We start from the raw sequence: 19,911 nt of genomic DNA on the forward strand, positions 1-19,911 counted from the left end.
GCGAGTCTTCCTCAGCCCAAGACCCAGAAGGAGGTACGTGCTTTTATTGGCCTTACTTCTTACTGCAGACAATGGATTCCTCAGTATGCATTTCTAGCTAAACCACTGATACAGTTAACGACACAGGAGGCAGCCGTATCGACTGTCCTCCCTTGGACACCTGAACATACATTTAGTTTTAATGAGTTAAAGAAAGCCCTATGTCAAGCTCCAGTTCTAGCAACACCGAACTACAGTAAGCCTTTTACACTTTTCGTCACTGAACGTGAAGGTACGGCATTATCTGTTCTCACACAAGATCAAGCAGGACAGTACAAGCCCTGTGCTTATTTTTCGAGCACATTAGATCCTGTAGCCCAGGCTCTGCCTGCGTGCCTCAAGTCAGTTGCAGCCACAGCACTTGCTATCAGACAAAGTGATTCCATAGTATTAGGACACTCCTTGACAGTACAAGTTCCACACTCCGTGGAAGTTCTTTTAAACCGAACACAAATTCAGCATTTGACAATTGCACGTTTAACAGGTTATGAATTGACACTGTTTCAGCCACACATAGAAATCAGACGCTGCAACGTTTTAAATCCTGCTACATTGTTACCATCAGTTACTTCGAATTCTGCCACACACGACTGTGTGGAAGTAGTTAACATCATGACAAAGCCAAGACAAGATCTGACAGATATTCCATTACCAGATCCAGACCTGACACTTTATGTGGATGGTTCATGTATGAGAACAAGTACAGGAGAACTAGTCGCCGCGTATGCAGTGACTACCGACACCGACGTTATAGAAACACACCGCATTGACACCCTGTCTGCTCAAGCAGCAGAGCTAGTTGCTCTGACTCAAGCCTGCATACACGCCAAGAACCTGAAAGTTAATGTTTACACAGATTCACGTTACGCATTTGGAGTTGTACACGACTTTGGAGTGCTCTGGCAAGAGAGAGGTTTCATGACTTCTCATGGAACCAAGATTCAGCATGGTCTCCTCATTCAAGCTCTGTTAGATGCCATACATTTACCGACATCCATTGCTATCATGAAGTGCAAAGCACATACGAAAGTTACTGACATTATTTCCCAGGGTAATGATCTAGCAGATCGCACAGCCAAGCTTACAGCTCAGACTCCAGACATTCCAGTTAATAAGACACCGACACCTACTCCAGATCCGACTACCTGTATGACAGTTAAGGACCCTACTCAAGATGTCATAGATATCCAGTTACATGCTACTCCCGATGAAATCAAGAAATGGTCCGAACAAGGAGGGGTCCAGACAGATCAAGGATGGTTAACAAAGGGTAGAGCCACATGGTTTCTCCCCGACTCTATGGTTCAAGTCATTATTAATACCGCACATAGTCCAGCACATTTAGGAGAAAAAGCTATGTTAGACAGTATCCAGAACATTTGGTTCAACAAGCATTTACGAGCTGCAGCCAAGCAGAAAGTCCGTACCTGTATGATATGTTGTCAGTTTAATCCAGGTAAAAGTGTCCCGGTGGAACAAGGTGGATTCCAGCCCCCTGACCACCCTTTTGAAGTCCTCCAAATGGATTATATTCAGATGGAGCGATGTCGAGGTTTCAAGTATGTCCTTGTAGTTGTATGCGCTTTGTCCAGGTGGACGGAGGCATATCCAGTCCCAGATTACACAGCCGCGACCACTGCCAAGCAGTTGGTTCGTGAGTTCTTCCCCCGTTATGGACTCCCTAGAGTCGTATATTCTGACAACGGCCAGCCATTCTCATCTGAACTCATGAAACACGTGTCCCTTTTGTTAGGGTACCAGTGGAAGTTCCATTGTGTACGCCATCCTGAAGCAGCTGGTCTCGTAGAGAGACATAATCAGACCCTGAAAATCCGAATTGCAAAGGTTTGTCAAGAGAAAGGTGTGGACTGGCTCGTAGCTCTGCCAGTCGCCCTGTTCTATATGCGCATGGTCGCACATTCCAGATCAGGTCTGTCCCCGTATGAGGTCGTTTTCGGCCGCCCCCCTAACATGTGGGGTACTCCTAGACCCCGAAGTATTACCGATGTTTCCAGTAATATGCTGACAGATTACCTAGCTTCCTTGATGTCTGCCCTCAACTCTTGTCGTTCACAGGTTGCTGCCGCATTTCCAGACAATACCGAGGTGGCACCGCATGAAATCGTTCCCGAATCCATGGTCCTAGTGCGAAATTTCGATCGCTCAAGTCCGCTGGAGCCTCGCTGGAAGGAGCCCCGACAGGTCCTCCTGGCCACCCGTACAGCCGTGAAGTTGGAGGGACGCAAAGGCTGGGTGCATCTTTCGCATATTAAAAAATTTTATGGATTGAAACCAGTCTCAAAGAACATTTCCCAGGACTCAAAGGACTGCCAAAGTACTATTCTTAAGGACTGTCCCGCAAAAGACACTGATACTGCACCCTCCCTGTTAGAGAAAACTCCGCAACAGGAGTATAAACTCAAGTTAAGGTCTAGTAAAATAAGTCAGCCAGTTTGATTGTCTAAGTCCTCCCCTAGGTGAAACGGTTAGACCGGTTTCTGACATGTATAAAATAGACCCCCATAGTGAGAGAGTTAGTCAAAACTCAATCTGATGTATCGTTTTTCTATGTTTCATATTATTTCTCAGTATTATGATTTCCTGCACCAGTTATGCGTTTTACTTGTATTTCCCAGTTTCTCATGTAAATAAGTCTTCTAATGCTACAGTAGAGCACACGTTTAGTGATCTGCCTCCTCATGAACTCTCTTACCGCCTCGCTATGCGTAACAATTCTTTCATCCGCATGTTACATTATTCACACCAGACCAGCAATGCCACTAATTGTTGGGTGTGTGGTCGACTCCCCCCTTTCCAGACACCGAAGGGAGTTCTGCCACTCTTTCCTTATCCATTTTCACATAATGGTTCGTGTGGAGCATGGTCCACGTTAACGTCATCCTCAACAGATATGTCTTTTCTTAACAGTACATGTTTCCCAGACAAGCAAGGTCTTCCCCACAGAACAGGGTTAGATCTAGAAAACGAAGTTTACAATTTAGGTAATTATTCTTCGAATTTTATGGTCCTGAATGTTCAGTCTGATTCCACTCCAGACTTACCTGCTATTTCAGTACTACCAGTCAAAGGCGAATTATGTGTCCGAAATAATGGTTCCGTACATGTAGGACATAGCGATTGTACTACTATTGTCAAATATAGTGACAGTGGGAAATCTATTTTTAAAGCTTCACGTCATTCTTATTTTATTTGTGGTCAGACCGCATATGTTCGTCTGCCCCTCGATTGGGAGGGAACCTGTTACATTGCCTTCCTACTGCCACCTGTTTTCCTAGCCCCATCTGATTACCATAGAAACACACATCTAGTACACATTAGACATAAAAGGGAGATCGAGTCCCCCATTGTCGATTGTACTGAAACTACTCTAGAACAGTATACAGATTTCAATAGAGGTTTCTTCTTCTTTATAGGACCTATCCAGAATAGTAAGCTAATTCGTAGGTTAACCAGAACCCTTGAAGCTGTAGTCAATGAGACTGCCTCTGCTCTAGGTAACTTAACTGAAGAGCAATCTGCTATGAGATTTGTCGTTTTACAGAATCGTCTCGTCCTTGACGTCATATTGGCCGATAGGGGCGGGGCCTGTAGAGTCATCGGATCTAGTTGCTGCATTTTCATTCCAAATAACGCGCCGTCTGTTTATTCAGCTATAACCAGACTCCATAAAATTGCCCATCTGCTACACCAAGATCCAGGCACCTGGACATGGTCCGGTTGGTTCTGGAATATAATTTCCGCTTGGGGATGGAAAGTCTTGTCCTTTCTAGGTATTGCAGTAGCGATCATATTCAGCTGCTGCCTCTGTATACAATGTGGCCCTGCGATTTGCGGCATTTGTGCTACCTCTTGTATTCCTAGTCCCAAGCCCCGTTCTAAATCCCGTTCCAAGAAAATTCGAGACGAGCAAATGATACTGTATGAAATGATAGATGGTATCATGAATATTGATGTTTCCTGATGGAAACGTAGTGACAAGGAGGGAATGTGGAAAAGTAAATTTTGCCATGTTCTGTGTCCCTACGCGTCATCCATCATATGTTATCTGTGCATGATTAATATGCATATGTATTCCCTATGTTCGATTAATGACGCAATTACAGTTGTATCCACCTCTAGTATGTCAGTTTCCAGTTCTCGTGAATACTACGAATATCAGGCCTATGTAAAGCTACGTTGCCACGTTTCTCAGTGTGCACGTTATTCCATTGTAAAGTTCCTGTTTCTAGGCCTCAAAAGGGCCCGGACACCAGATTCAGCTCCTGTCTCCTGAAACCTCGCTGAGGAGCGATACAGCCCCCACCTGTATCCTCGACCCTTCACTTACTTCCTGCCTCGCAGTGCCCGGCTCAGCCTAGCTCTGCCTCTGAGTCTGCCAAGAGTATGTTATGATTCCAGTTATCAGTTCAGTCCTCCTTCTCTGCATTCCTAAGCTACTGAACTGCATCAATAGTTTCCGTCATTGTCTAGCCTCTACGTCTCCATGTTAGAGAAATACTGCATTTAATGGTTATTTAATATTCTTCATCACGCACTACATGTAGAATAATGCATGCTCCAGTCTTAGAGTCTGTTCGCCTTTACCCCGATAACTTTTGGATTCTATCAACATGTTCTCTAAACATCAGATACTAGATACTGCTTAGGTACATGTCGCTCTGACTCTCCAGACTTCAGTCTCTGCTCCTAGCACAGAGTTCGTAGCCCCCAGCTTCTCCTAGTAACACGTCATTGCCAGTTTGCGCGCACCATTAGGTCAGAGGTCCCGGCTCCTTAGGTAGCCCCCTCCATGTTTCCGCCCCATTCATGACATATTCTGTTACGTTTGCATCACATGTCTATGTATACGCCTCTGTTACACCTACTTTCACCCTTATCTTTCGCGACTGCTATTGACCACACCCACTGCTCCGCCTATCGTATGTATTGTAATGCAACTGTTTTAGTATATATGATCGTGTATTGTTATTAAATGTTAGCACGCCGATCCCGATTCTGCCCCCGGCAGCGCTGCCATCCTATTCCTGTGCAGGTCGTCCTGTTCCTGTCCTTTATGCTGTAATAAACCTGCAAACTCCTACTACCTCGAATCTTGACTCTTATTTATTGAGCTATCTGTTATTGCTAAGTCCAGACAAACCTAGATCCGGTATTATTTATTTATATACCACAGCACTTTTCACTGTTTAGCACCCACCTTTGCACTATTCCCTATTAATGTTTCCTAGACATGCATTATTTCTCGTTTCTTTAAAGCATACTGTAAATACGGTTTTAGTTCTTTCGTATTTTATTTCATATTAGTGCATCTATGCGCAAAGCTATTTCCCTTGTGTTTATGTAAGGTGCACGTTACTTTTCTATTACTACTTGCTGTTAGTATGTATTATTGGGGTGTTCATTCGAGCAGTTTCTTTTTGCGAACTCCTGCTCCACCAGGAGCAAAGGTGAAGTTGGAGCCAAGAAGATGCAAACTGCTCTAAGAAATCAATCCCTACTTTGAGCCATTGACCTTTTCATGAGTCAATATAAAAAATTGCTGCCATTCTATATATCAATCCTTACCTGGCTCACACAAATGTGTTTTTAAATTCAACTTTCTTGTCCATTACTGGCAACCAAAAGAATGCTCTAAATACTTCTGCTTCCCTTTTTCATTCATTGTCCATTACTGGACGCCAAATTGTTGATCCAGTGGGCAAGTATGCCAAGCAAATACAAGAGAAATTCACAAGAATAGTACAATCTCTCAGGGCATTAGGGGATTTTTTTTTTACAGGTGAACGTTTCTTTTGTCCTTCACAAGCAAGAATATATGAATGGTACCAAGGAGGGTTATCTTTGTCTGATCTACTGTGACAATATTTAGTCGCCTTGCCAAAATATTGTATGTCGATTATCAACTACCATGAACATTGTGAAGGTAAATCAAAGTAGACAACTATAAATTTATTATTCTTAACTCTGCATCTTTGTCTCGTAACACTAGATATATCTTGAAAGTATGCAGAAGAGTTAAGAGTAGTAAACCTACACATTCCTAAGTGTACTTAATTTCATGGTACGCGGTAGTCGATAATTTGGATATAATATTTTGATGGTACAACATTTTGTCACTCAGTACTGAGACATACAACCCTCCTATGAATGCACACAGAGAATGAAAAAGGCTAAACTTTTCAAAATCAAATTCGCTCAAAATTGTGACAAGAAGAGCAAAAAAAACAGTGTCCACAACATTTTAAAAGGGGTGGCATGAGTACAACGTAACTCTACATAAATTCATTTGAGTGCCAATCAGTGACTTTTAATGCCTCCATTTACTCCATTTACCATATAGTGTGTCTTTTTCTTTTCTTTGACGCTAGGATTTTTATCATGTTAGTCCAGTGCTTGGAAATAATCAGTCATTTCATTAAGTTTAGTATTCTTCCTTACAGGTAGAGTTGTCCACTAGAGTTGGTTACATGTATTACATAACTATTTGCAACTTTACGGTCATTTACCTCACCTCACCTATTGTTTTGTTTTGTATATTTACGATTTTCCAAACTGGAATTCGATGCAATATGCAGCACTTTTAGCCCTACATTACATTAAGAGTGGTTATGAAGTCAACGGTGAAACATTTTAGAAGGCAAGCTAAAATGCCAGTCATACAGGGTCCTGAGACATAATTGGAAGGCTAGGGAATCTGGGAGATGTTAATTCGGAAACAGCATAGTCTGGAGTGTTCTTTAACAGCATCCATCATTTGAGGACCTCACTAGAGACACCAGCACCATCACTGCAGGAAAGAGTACATCACAAATACTCTAAGAGCCAGGCTGAAGCAACCGATTGGCTGTTGATGATAATGGGCATTCATGTTCTGCCCTGTACTGTGAAGCCAAGAGTGTCAGAATCAAGGAAAAGAGAGAGTTTGAGAACCCATGAGAAATAGGACTTTTGTCGTGGCCACAGGTGCTCTCCTTCACTCCCATCCACCTCTGATCTAGACCATTACTGTCCGTCGTTCCACCCCTTGTTCAGGGCATTAACACTGAGGATGTCGACATCGTGGTGCAAGCTTTTCCAAAGTAAATATGGCAGTATATCTGCCAGGATTTACCGGATGAAAAGCCCCAGTACACGAGGAGACAAGCACCAAAATACATACTGGGCTACGCAGACTTTTGTACAAAAGCAACAACACTTACATGTTATTCCCTTTTGCACTTGGGGAAAATTAGTAGCAGTTGCTATTTATTACTCTAGTTTAAGTTCAAACTCCATGGTATAGTTATCCAATGCGTTAAATAGCTCTTGTTCCTTCTAAGCACTCATATTCGAGGCCTTGGAGAAGGATTTAAAAGCGATAAAGCCTCTTTCTTTTACTGTAATAAAAAAACAGCCAACTAAGATCTAATCATAAAACAATTGCACTTTTGTATTAAAATGATATATATATAAATGTTCTGCCAAAGTGCAACTCTTTTTAGCGGTTTAACATGTATGTAAGCAAGTATGTTTTGCTACTGTTTAAAGCACAAACCTAATTGGCTAATAATGGAGCACTGTCCAGGGAGCAAGCCCAAGTGAGGAAACATGGTAGAGAGGACAGGGGGCGTGGCTTGGATGCCGAGGGGATAGGCGGCGTGAGCCCGGAGCTCCACGCCCGATCCCCGCTTTTATCCTGTGTAACAGCACGAAATTCATCGTGAATGCGATTATCCGAGCTTGAACAGACACCGGAGCGGCGACGGACCCCCGGGCACGGGGTTTAAGGCTTTTCCAGTACCGCATTAGCCCAACAAAAGAACAAAGAGACACCGGGCGCGCTGATTCAATATGGTTGCCAGAACTGGGACTCAGAGACGATAAAGATCAAGGGAGCGCGGCGCTCCTATAGCAACGGCCCGGAACAACGGTAGTGCCGCTTGAAATTGCCTGGGCTCCCCTCCTTGACTGCGGACAGGGGAGCCAAATAATCCTGCAGCTGAGGCGACTTGGACCCCGAACGGACGGCGATTACAGGGGGCAAGATGGCGGCCGTCCTGGTACTCTGCAGCCGAGAGAGGCCCTGTGTGTAATGGCGGAGCAGGGGGAGGTCGGGCGCGCTGTGCAGAGACAAGCCTGCTGACGAGCTTTGCGGCGAGACGAGCGGCGACCTAGGGCTCCGAAGTGCACATCCGTCGGAGATCGGGAGCAAGCACCAGATCAGCCTGACCGGGGCAGTGCAGAGCGGAAGACAGCGAGCGGAGGCTGCTGGATCGGGAGCCTGGCCTAGCCCGCTGCGGAGACTGGCACGCGGGCCTGGAGCTGCGCTGAGCTTCATTGTGTGTTGGGAGGCCCTGAGCCCATAGGGGCTGCACCGGCGGGCTGCGAAAGGCAATCCTCTGAGGACGACAGACACACGAGAGGAGCGGAGCCGCCCGCGTCAGTGAGGCCGAGAAACACGTAGGGAGACGAGTGGTCCCCTGTGGGAGCGGTCCCTGCTCAGGGCTAAGACGCATGCTAGGGGGCTGCCTGAGAAGCCCCAGGTCGACCTGGAATAGAGCCGAGATTCTCCGAGACTCGCTGCTAGCTGGGACTGAGCTGCGATTGTGCTGGAGACCCTAGAAGATAGCAACACGCCAGGAAGGGGTCAGAGCAAGAATTTGAACGTTGTGGCGACCTGGAGCGGGAGCATAGAGGCACGGGGTGTCGAACGGGCCTTGAGAACCTGGGAGTGCGCCAATAGTGGGAGATATTGGTGGTATCACCGGCATTTCGGAGTCAACCGAGTCCGAAGGGGCACTGCGGATCTGGAGTGGTACTGCACCTTTCCCACGAGCGGCCGAGAAAGTACAGCGCTGTGGAACTGGTGGGATATCAGCGCTAACTGACGCTAACTGGCGCCGGCGCTCCGCTGCCTGAGGAACGTCGGGGGTGCCCGGAGGCCGAGTAATCGCTACTCACGACGCCTGAAGAGCGCACTCGCTTGTTTCCTCTTATCCGGGAGAGAGCGGGGTAGCAGTTCCCCCCCCCTCCCTCATCCGGTAAGACGAGGCAAGCGTTGGCGGCTGACACGCTGACCCAATGGGGAAGATCAAGGGAAAGTGGAGGAGACTGCGAGCTCTGGGGCGACGGATGGCACGACACAGGCCCCTGCAGATCTACAGCAGCTACAAACCTGTATCCTGGAAGCCATCCAGGCCACGAAGGAGGCGCTACAGCAGGATATCGCTCAGGTGGCGACGGGACTAGGGCTTTTACGAGCTGACCATGATAAACTGAAAGACAGAGTTAAAAGTACTGAAGACACCCTGCAAGAGATATTGCCTGAGCACAAATCCATGGAGGGGCGGCTGGTGGATGCGCTCGATCGCATACAAGCGTTAGAGAGGAGGGCAGAGGATGCGGAAAACCGCGGCACACGCAACAACGTGCGCTTAGTGGGCCTTCCGGAACAAAAGGAAGGCGAGGACATGGTGGGATACCTGGAGCACTGGTTGAAGACGGAAGTAGCGCCAGAGGGCCTTTCGCCTTTCTTTACGTTGGAGCGGGCGCATCGGGTCCCAGCCCGACCTCCTAAACCAGGTCAGCCGCCCCGTCCAGTGGTGATAAAACTGTTACATTACAAAGATCGGGACTGGCTGCTGCAAAGGGCCAGGGATGTTGACCCCTTCCAAGTGGACCGCTGTAGGGTACCGCTTTTCCCTGACTACACGTTTGAGACTCAGAAACTGCGCTCCTCCTTCTTATCACTTAAGCGAGAACTGCGGGCAGAAGGAATAACATACTCGCTCCTATTCCCGGCCAAACTCAGAGTGGTGGTGGACGACAAGACGCTCTTCTTCCCTACGTCGGCGGACGCTTGGGCGTGGTGGGACACATACAAGGCTGGTACAGACGGCGCGAAATATAGAGCCAAAGAGGAGCGGAATCGGCAACCAACCCGGAAATCGAAGAGACTCAGAAAGAACCGGCAAAGATCACGAAAACCAACAGAGTCACAGACGGAAGGCGAGAGGAGGGCAGCGCTACAAGCAGTAATTGATTTGTCGGGAACTGTGAGAACTAGATCATGCGGGAGCTCAGAAGTGGAGGGCCGCGTCACCGGCTCGGAAACGGACCTGTCGGAACTGAATGGTGCCAAGGGCCCAGTGGTGACACCACAGACGTCGGGCGGGCTAATTGACGATTGATACTGGCGACGATTTATGCTGGCTTTGGGGGATGCATGGAGAGGACCGGAGCCAACGGATGGTGATGATCACGATAAAGTAGGATGGATGTTCGGGAACGATTGTGGGGGATTGCGGGGTGGGGGGATGGGACTGGAGTGACCACCTTCGGAGCCGAGCTATGCCTTTCAGGCCCCTAAGGCCACCGTGGTGCAGACTGCGGAATAGTTGGGTAGTTGGGGGGGGAGCAATAGCCCTCACTAGGTTTGGATGGGAGCTGCTTTTGCGAAGCTGAGTCCTGTTCTGGGGAGGGAGGTGCCGAGAGTAGTTGGGGGGGCTCGAGGCGGGATGGTTGGGGAGGGGGGGTTTGCTGTGTCGGGGCTGGGGGGGAAGAGTGCGACCCTGTGTGCCTGGATGCGGTATACGGCTGGCTGGTATCGGGCAACATGGGACTATGGCTAGTACTGGAACAGTGAAATGTGTAACCTGGAATGTGAGGGGGCTACATACAATGGCAAGGAGGCATAAAATACACGCTTACTTGGTTCGGAGAGGGGTGCACATTGCGCTATTGCAGGAAACGCATTTGACAAAGCAGGAGGGCATTGCGCTGCAAAGAAGATGGAGGGGGCAACTGTTCAATACCACATACTCCGCATTTGCTAGGGGCGCGTTGGTCTGGATACGAGCAGGGACCCCTTTCCAGGTGGTCAAGCACACAATAGACCCAGAGGGCAGATTTGTGGCAGTTGAAGGGAAACTAAAGGGCAGAGATATAATGCTATGTAGTGTGTACGCGCCTAATACTGATCAATTGTCTTTCTTCACGAAACTTTCTGGAGCACTAGCGGGGTTTTTGGCGGGCCCCATAGTTATGGGTGGGGACTTTAATTCAGTAACAGACACTGTATTGGACAGGTCTCATCCGCCTCTGGGAGCGTCCCCAGTGCACCGCCTGGCGAAGCGCAGATCCGAATGGCAAGAGAGTTGGGGGTTGCAGGACGCCTGGCGGGCGCAACACCCGACAGCGAGGGATTACTCCTATTATTCTAATCTGCACGACCTCCATGTCCACCTCGATACCTTCTTGTGCTCCCCACAGGTGCTCCCGGCGGTGACAAACACGGAATACTTAACTCGCACATTATCCGATCATAACCCCTTGCTTCTCACCCTTAATTGGATGACCGAGACCTCGCGTGTCCCGATGTGGCAACTGAGGCCGGATACATTAGATGACTTACCATTTCGAGAAGCGCTGGGGGATAGAATAACACATTACTTTGAAGCAAACGAGGGCACCGCGACATCCAGAGCGGTGGAGTGGAACACCTTTAAGATTGTTGTTAGAGGCCACTGTATTGGGAAATATTCCGGAGTGCGCAAGGTCTTATTAGATGATCTGGAGAAAGCAGAGAGGACTCTGCGGGAGGCTGAAATAGCGCGCCCCAATCACCCGGAATTGCAGGAGACGGTGTGCACAGCCAAGGAGGCGGTGGCCGTGGAAATGGAGCGGCTCCGCTGCTTTGACCATAAGACCTATCTGACAAGAGCGCATGCGGAGGGGGACAAGGCGGGGACGCTACTAGCCTGGTTGGCTAATCCCACGAGGCGTAGCCACCCGATCTTAGCCATAGAGAGTGAGGATGGCCTTACGCACCACACCCAAATGGAAATACTAGAATGCTTCCGCTCGTACTATGAAACGCTTTACGAGAGCGCGCTAGAGGGACAGGAAACTGAGATCGATGCCTTTCTAGATGGACTGCAATTGCTGCAACTAGAACAAGAGCAGGTGGAGGCCTTGGGTAAGAATATAGAACTATGGGAGATTAGGAGCGCGGTGAAGACTATGGCTCGCAACAAGACCCCGGGTTTAGATGGGCTGCCTATAGAATTTTACAGCAAATATATAGAACAACTGGCTCCACGGCTCCAGGTAGTGTACAACAAGGCTTAATCTAGGGGTGGACTGCCTGAATCCATGTGTGAAGCTTTGATGATACCGCTGTTGAAACAAGGCAGAGAGAGCAAGTACCCAGCATCCTATAGACCACTATCTATGCTGCCGACGGACTACAAGATTCTGAGCACCATACTGGCGACCAGGTTATTGCAGCACATGTCAGAGTTGGTCCATAGCGACCAATCTGGATTTATTCCCACCCGAAACACAACTGTCAACATACGCCGACTGATACGCCTGCTGGGAGAGCCGATGCCAAACACGCACACACCGGTAGTGCTGTCGATTGACATTGAGAAAGCATTTGACAGTTTAGAATGGGATTACCTGTACAGGGTCATGCACAACTTTGGCCTAGGAGACGGCTACATACGATGGACGAAAGTGTTATACGCCTCAGCGATGGCACGAGTGCGGGTGGGCTCCCTCGTATCGCACCAGTACCCGGTGTGCTGCGGTACTAGACAGGGGTGCTCACTTTCCCCCCTGTTATTTGCACTAGCGATCGACCCCTTTGCAGCAGAAGCCAGGAAGGGACACTTCTATAAGGGATTGGTCTATCGGGGGAGCCCACAGATTATTTCACTGTATGCGGACGACCTCTTGCTATTCCTCGAGAATGCGAAGGAGGCGTTGGAGGGAGCAGAAAGGCTCCTGGTGCTATTTGGCAGGCTATCCGGCCTAAAGGTCAATTGGTCTAAGTCCTGCTTATTTCCACTACGACAGGGGGAAACGAGGCCCGCCACCCGTCCACTGCTTGCCTGGGAGCCCGACTGTCTGAAATACTTGGGGGTGCACATATATCATAGTGCTGCGGACCTGCTCGAGGGTAATGTGGGCCGCTGTATCCGAGCGTTGCGGGGCAGTATGACCTTTTGGGCCACCCTCCCGCTTTCGGCAACGGGACGTATATCCCTGGTGAAGATGATAGCCTTGCCGCGCCTCCTCTACTACTTTCGCACACTACCTGTGTGGATACCTAGATCTGTCTTTCAGCAATTGAAGTCCTTGCTGATATCTTTCCTCTAGGGCACGGGCAGGCGTAGAATAGCCTTGGCCACGCTGCTTTGGCTGAAGGATGAGGGAGGGCTAGCGGTCCCTGACGTCGAGCTTTATTACTTGGCTGCTCAATTGCAGATTTTCACGCAGGAGGTGGCGAGGGTGTATCGAGGGCCGGAACAAGAGAGAGAGAGGGGTACCCCCCGGCATGTGCTGGCGTTCATAGCCCTGCAGCAGAAGCTGACTGTCAGAGACCTATCGCTAGAAGAACAGACGTACAGACTCTGCTGGAACCGAGCACAGAGGCGAGCGGGGTGCGACGCATGTACGCACCTGAAATACCTTTGGGCATGGTGACGGCACTCCCGCATGGCGGGGATTGGTCGCGGTTACAGGGATGGGAGGATGCGGGACTGCAGATGCTGGGAGATCTGTATGAGGACGGGGAACTGCTCCCATACCAAACCCTGCAGGAACATTTTGACCTCCCGAGGGGGGATTTCTTGGTGCACGCAGCTGTGACACGAGCGATGCAAGTACACTGGGGAGAAGGGATCCGAGAGCCCACCACATCTATGGCTTGCCAATACACCATGATGGCGGCAGGCACGTATAAAGCGGTGACGTGCCTCTACTCGAAGATGCTACGCGAGACGCTGCAACCCCTGACAGCGTTGAAGGCTGCATGGGAACAAGATTTACAGATGGAGATACCTGACACTACTTGGGCGCAAATAGTGAGGCGGGCGAGGAGGAGCGCAAGGAACGCGCGTTTCCAGTTAATACATTTCTACGTCCTACATAGAGCCTACCTTACACCAAGAAAGATTGGGAAGTATTTTGGTGTGGAGGGCGCGGCATGCCCTACATGTAACTCGATGGGAGCGGACCTGGGACATATGCTCTGGGACTGCACACACCTACAGGACTACTGGGAGAAGATTATTGAGACATTGAATAATGTGACGGACAGGGACTTACAATTCACGAAGGCGGTAGGCGTGTTGCACTGGTTTCCGCATAGACCCAAAAATAGGATCTCGAGCAAATTTGTAGACATGGGCCTGATCTTAGCTAAAAGGGAATTAACAAGAAATTGGAAATCGAAGAACTGTCCGACGCTCAGAAGATGGAATAATGAGATGCTTAAGTGGGCAGCGAGTGAAAGTACGCTTAGATACCTGCTAGCCCGCCGCAGGTCGGATGACAAAGCAATGGAGGCGGCGATGGGATGGGAGATGCTAGTTCAATCTTTGCGGGACAGTACAGTAGAAGAGGAGGAGGGACTCTCTGAATCAGGCGTGGAAACCCCCAGACACTCACCGGGAGCACAGTCTCAATAGTGCATTAGTCACTCCTGATAGTACACATACACGTATGCCAACACAGAGCTCAGGCCCAGGGGGAGACACTCGGGGGTGGGTGGGAAGGTTGGGGGATGAGGGGGGGGCTCGGGGTGGAGGGAGTAGAGGAACAGTTGTAGGCAGGGGGGAGGGGCGAAAATGTTAAACGCAGAATGAGGAACTCCTGGCATGTAGAATAACCATGTTCAAAGAATACCAAGAAGGGGGATCTACTGATTGACGCCGCCCGGCCTCCGGGTTGTGGGCTTAATGGCTGTGTACATAACATATGTGGTATGTGAATAGCGCATTAGCGCTGGAGGACCAGGAGTATTGTAGGAATATGATGTGAACTGTGGTTTCTGCAATAAAAACGGTTTAAAAAAAAAATGGTAGACCTATTGGATGCGATAAAAAGTCATTCCCTTTGAGGCAGTGTTACTTGAAGAGATGTGTTTTGGGCTTCCTGAAATGTAGGAGAGTTGTTACTCTTCTGGTATTCTAGGTAATGTTATGCCAGAAACTGGGGGCATGGGCTGAGGTTTGTTTTCTTGGCTTTTTCTTCCTGCAGTGTTTAGTTTCTAATCTGATGATGTCAGAGCTCCTAGTCGGACACGAGCTCAAAATTATTGTATTATTTTGGTAGCTAGGTACACAGGGGTATTGATAAAGGTATATAAGGCATTTTAGATACATCAGCTGATCTTGAAGTGACCCTGGCTTGCAGCAGGAGCAGGTGTAGGTCTTTTAACACAAACGTGAGGTAGTCTGTTTCCTTCAGCTCCTGGATGATCCATGCTGCTGTATAAATTATGCCTTTCAGGGAAGTGAGTATTGTATCTAGGATGCTGTTGAGCAGGATGTTGCCTCCATGTGGTGGTAAAGAATATGGCCCAGAACTGCCACTCTGAAGTCTTCTTCGGGGGGAAAATGTTTCACTTTTCTTCAGGGGAGAGAGTTGGAATCAGGCTATCTTGGTCTTTTTGGCAATTTGTTTTTGAGTGAGAGGTTCAAGTCCAGGAAGAAACCGAAGGATTTGACCTGTTCTGTCAGTAGGGGTGCGAAGTCCATTTAAGTTGAGGAGCATTCTTGATGGTTTTTCCAACAAATGAGAGATAGGTAATAGGATGGACATTGGCACGGTCAGCTGAATCTAGTGTAGTGTTTTACTTCAGGGCAGGATATGTATAATCTTGAGTCTGTCCAGGAAGTTGCCCCTTAGTAAGGGAGAAGGGGTGTGAAGGTTTCTCCTTGCAGAAGCACATCATCTTTGTAAGATCTAAGATTTTTATTTTCTCCATGAAGAAAAAGGTTGATGGTGAAGTGAAGTGATGGTGAAGTAGTGGGGTCTGAGTAGGGATGTAAGAAATTTATGTAATTTGATTTTGCATAATTTTGCGAAATATCTGGAAAATTATTCTAAATTAGCACTATATTTCAGAGCAAAATGCATTCTCAGATTAATTTTTGACAGCAGGACGCATTTTGTAATAAACAAATTGTGCAAAAGCACAATGTTGGAATGAACAAGCTAGTGCTCTGGTTGTTTGCTTTGTTCCCACTTTTCCTTTTACTCCTGGCCCTTTCTTAATGCAGTATGGTGAGCATCTGACCAATGTATTGCCAGATAATTCTGAATGTCAAGGTCCATGTTCCTTGGGCAATTCCATCCTCCGGCAGCACAGACTTTGCTTTACAAATACCAGTATCAGATTAGCCAAACAAGGGAAGGGAATTAAGGAAGATTATTACATTTGCAAACCATGAAGGTTTATTAAATGATTAATATCAAAATTAACCAAAGCAAATTCATTTCCTTTGAATGGAAAACCCTACTTAGCCAAGCTAGGGAAATTCAGAAAGTCCGGGAAGAAATCAGGCAGAAGGAGTCAGCGTGGAAAGACTCTGAAAGGCTGGCCACTAGCCTCTGCACCCTCCTCACTCCCACAGATATGAACCCCAACCACCTATTCACCATCTGGGACCAGCTCACCACAGAGAAAACCACAGCTATCATGAACTCTGTCCACTCAGGCGCACCCACGGACCTCTGTCCCCACCACATCTTTAACCTTGGGAGCAAGAAGATTAGCATTGAACGTACCTCCATTTTCAACTTATCCATCACCACAGCCACCTTCCCAAAAGAATGGAAGCATGCAGAGGTCAAACCACTTCTCATGAAACTGTCCGCTGACTCCAATGAACTCAAGAACTACCGCCCTATCTCTCTGCTCCCAGTTCCTGACAAAATCATTGAAAAAGCCAATTAACCATCAACTCACTGAACACTTAAGGAACAACAGTCTGCCGGACACGCCCCACTCCGGAATGAGCACCAGCTACAGCACTGAAACCACCCTGATCGCTGCTACAGACAACTTCAGAACCCTCCTGCACTGGGAAGAAACAGCAACCCTGATCACACTCGACCTCTCTGTGGCATTCAACGACATATCCCACCACACCCTTAACAAGAGACTTCATCACATCGGAATCCAAGGCAACGCCCTGAAATGCAGTGCCTCCTTTCTCACCAAAAGAACTCAAAGAATCCACCTTCCCCCTTCACATCGGAACCCAAAAGCTTCATATACAGAGTCCCTCAAGGCTCATACCTTAGCGCCACACTATTCAACACCAACATGACCCCTCTAGCCAACATCTTAGGAACCCATGGACTAAACATCCTATCCTATGCTGATGACAGCCAGCTCATCCTCTCATTATCAGAATACCCCTCCACCACTAGAGCCAACTTCCACAGATGCATGAGGAGCATCGCCGGCCGGAAGAAAGGCCACTGCCTGTAACTCAACAGGGACAGAATTGGGGTACTGATCTTCAGGAACAACATCTACCCATGAAATGACTCATGGTGGTCCTCCAAACTAGGGCCTTCACCCACACCAACAGCACGTGCCCGCAACCTTGGCATCATCCTGGACAACAAACTCATCACGAAAAGGCAGCTCAATGAAGTCTCATCTGCCTGCTTCTTCACACTTCACATGCTCCAGAAAATCTTCAAATGGCTCCCGCCAAAATTAAATGAACCATCACTCAAGCCCTAGTCACCAGCCGGCTGGAATATGGCAGGGCACTTCCGTGGGAATCACCAATCACCTCCTGAAGGGGAATCACCAATCACCTCGTGGAGAGATTGCAGACCATAGAGAGAGCAGCAGCTAGACACATCCTCACCCTACCCATATGGGACAACATCAGCCCACACCTCAATCAGATCCACTGGATCCCCTTTTTAGAAGACATGTCAATTAAAAATGCTGATCCATGCATACAAAACCCTCCACGATGAAGGACCAGCATACATCAACCACCGAATGAACTTCTACCAAACCTCCAGACACCCCGCTCTGCCTCCTTCTCCCTCGCTCACAAACCCACATCCACCGAAACAACCGTGGAGTACACTCCTTCTCCTACCTTGCAGCCAAGTCCTGGAACAGCCTTTCCCTTCACCTCTGTACCTCGCCTGCTCTTTTAGAGATCAAGAAGGGACTCAAAACTTGCCTATTCAACTGATTTACCTAAGCGGTAGCCCGCAGCGTCCGGATACTCTGATGGATGATTAGCCGCGCTTTGCACATTCTGTTTTGATTTGAAGGAAGCAGGGAAGGCATCCGTACATGGTGCAAGCTAAACTCCTTCAGGGCAATAGAGAAAAAGGCATATGCCTAAAGGAAGCTAAATTGGACTCTCCCTCTAAAAAAGCTAACAGTGATCTGCTCTAAAGGAAGTTAAATGGCAATCTGGTCTAAGTGAAGTTAAATGGGAATTTAAATCTAAAATGCTGCAAACACATTCTTAAAATGACAGAATTCTAACATTATCAGTAATAACTAATTTCTCCAAAGAGCCAACCAATCAATTGAGAAGATACGGTTCCAGTCTCATTAAAATAAACAAAACTCTCTAAGAAGCAGGCTCCGACTGTGACCTTCAAACTAGCATATAAGAGCGCTGCTCGCACTCACAGATGCAGCTAAAAGACCCCTATTCAATCAATATTCTCCACCACAATCTCAAAGAACAAAATATTATTTTCTGTATGGGAAACAAGACAAATATGAATTAAACATTTTGAATGTTGCTTCAGCTTTTCAACAAAATTCTTTTTTTTTGTTTTATGAATGAATGAATAGATTTTGTATAGCGCTCAGCTACTTAGAGAATATCCCGGCGCTTGGGTTAGAAGAACAGTTGAAGGGGAACGGTCATATGATTCCATGTTTGCAGCCATACCCAATCTCTGTTGTTTTTTATATCAGGGTACAGTCAACAAGCCAGCGATGTCTTCAACATCCATATAGTGTATAAGGGATTAAATCAAAGTCAAAATGATCTTTATTCGGTTAAGAACCATAAAAGAATGCAGCACAATTCATAAAAATCACATTTTACAAAATACACAATATGAAGAAAACGAGAAAATGTAGCCATTAATACAGGGGTGGGGCATCCATTGGGGCGCTGGGGCGTTGCCCCACTAGCCACATCATGCACATCATGCCCTAAATTTGTGCAAGCAACAGTTCATGAAACTCGCAGTCTCACTCGTGGCTCGCCCTGAAAAGATCTTCAGCTGTTGTACCCGGGAGTCGGGACAGGCCCGAGGCAATTGGCCGCGCGCTGAAGGGGGTGGGGCTGCGGCAGCACCAGTGACCGTCAGACTCAGACTGTCACACTGACAGCGGCACGTAGTGCGCATGTTCGGGTTTGGGCTGGTCATTTTTATGACCAGCCCGAACATGCGCACTACAGCCACTACGCTAAGTTCCCCCAATCCCAGGCCATTAGGAGAGGAAGGGAGGACCCGAAAGGGTAGCTTGCTTCATGCAGCAGCCCCCGGTCTCCTAATGGGCGTACCATATTGGTGCCCTAGCCAATCCTGGCGCTGCTAATGCAGTATCTGGATTGGCTGAGACACCGCGCAGCCTGAGCCTGAGAAGCGTTGGGTGCCGCACATGGGTGGTGGCACTGCCACACTCGACTAAACTAAGCCATGCAGACAGTGATAGGCCATTTCGTTAGTAGTGACGTGACCTCGTGCACTGCAGTCCGTCACCGTGCCACGCACGACACGACACACAGACCTCGTGTCCTACTGCTCGTGACTGACGTACTTCGGATCACAGAGAGCTGCTAGCTAGCAGGCATCCATCTAATTGAGCATTGATTTTCTGACCACAAGACTCCATCTGACTATGATGGATATGTGTGTTGATGAAACAAACCAAACAAAGAAAGTAAGAATCTTTTCCTTCTTGTAGCCGTATGCCGCCCCGTATTTGCCTCAATCAATCCCCTGCGTAGTGCGCACCTATGCCGATTAGGCGCGCGCCGGCCCGCCAGAACTTCTTCAACACCTCCT

Source organism: Lissotriton helveticus, chromosome 2_2, assembly GCF_964261635.1.
Source record: "Lissotriton helveticus chromosome 2_2, aLisHel1.1, whole genome shotgun sequence".
Classification (NCBI taxonomy): Eukaryota; Metazoa; Chordata; class Amphibia; order Caudata; family Salamandridae; genus Lissotriton; species Lissotriton helveticus.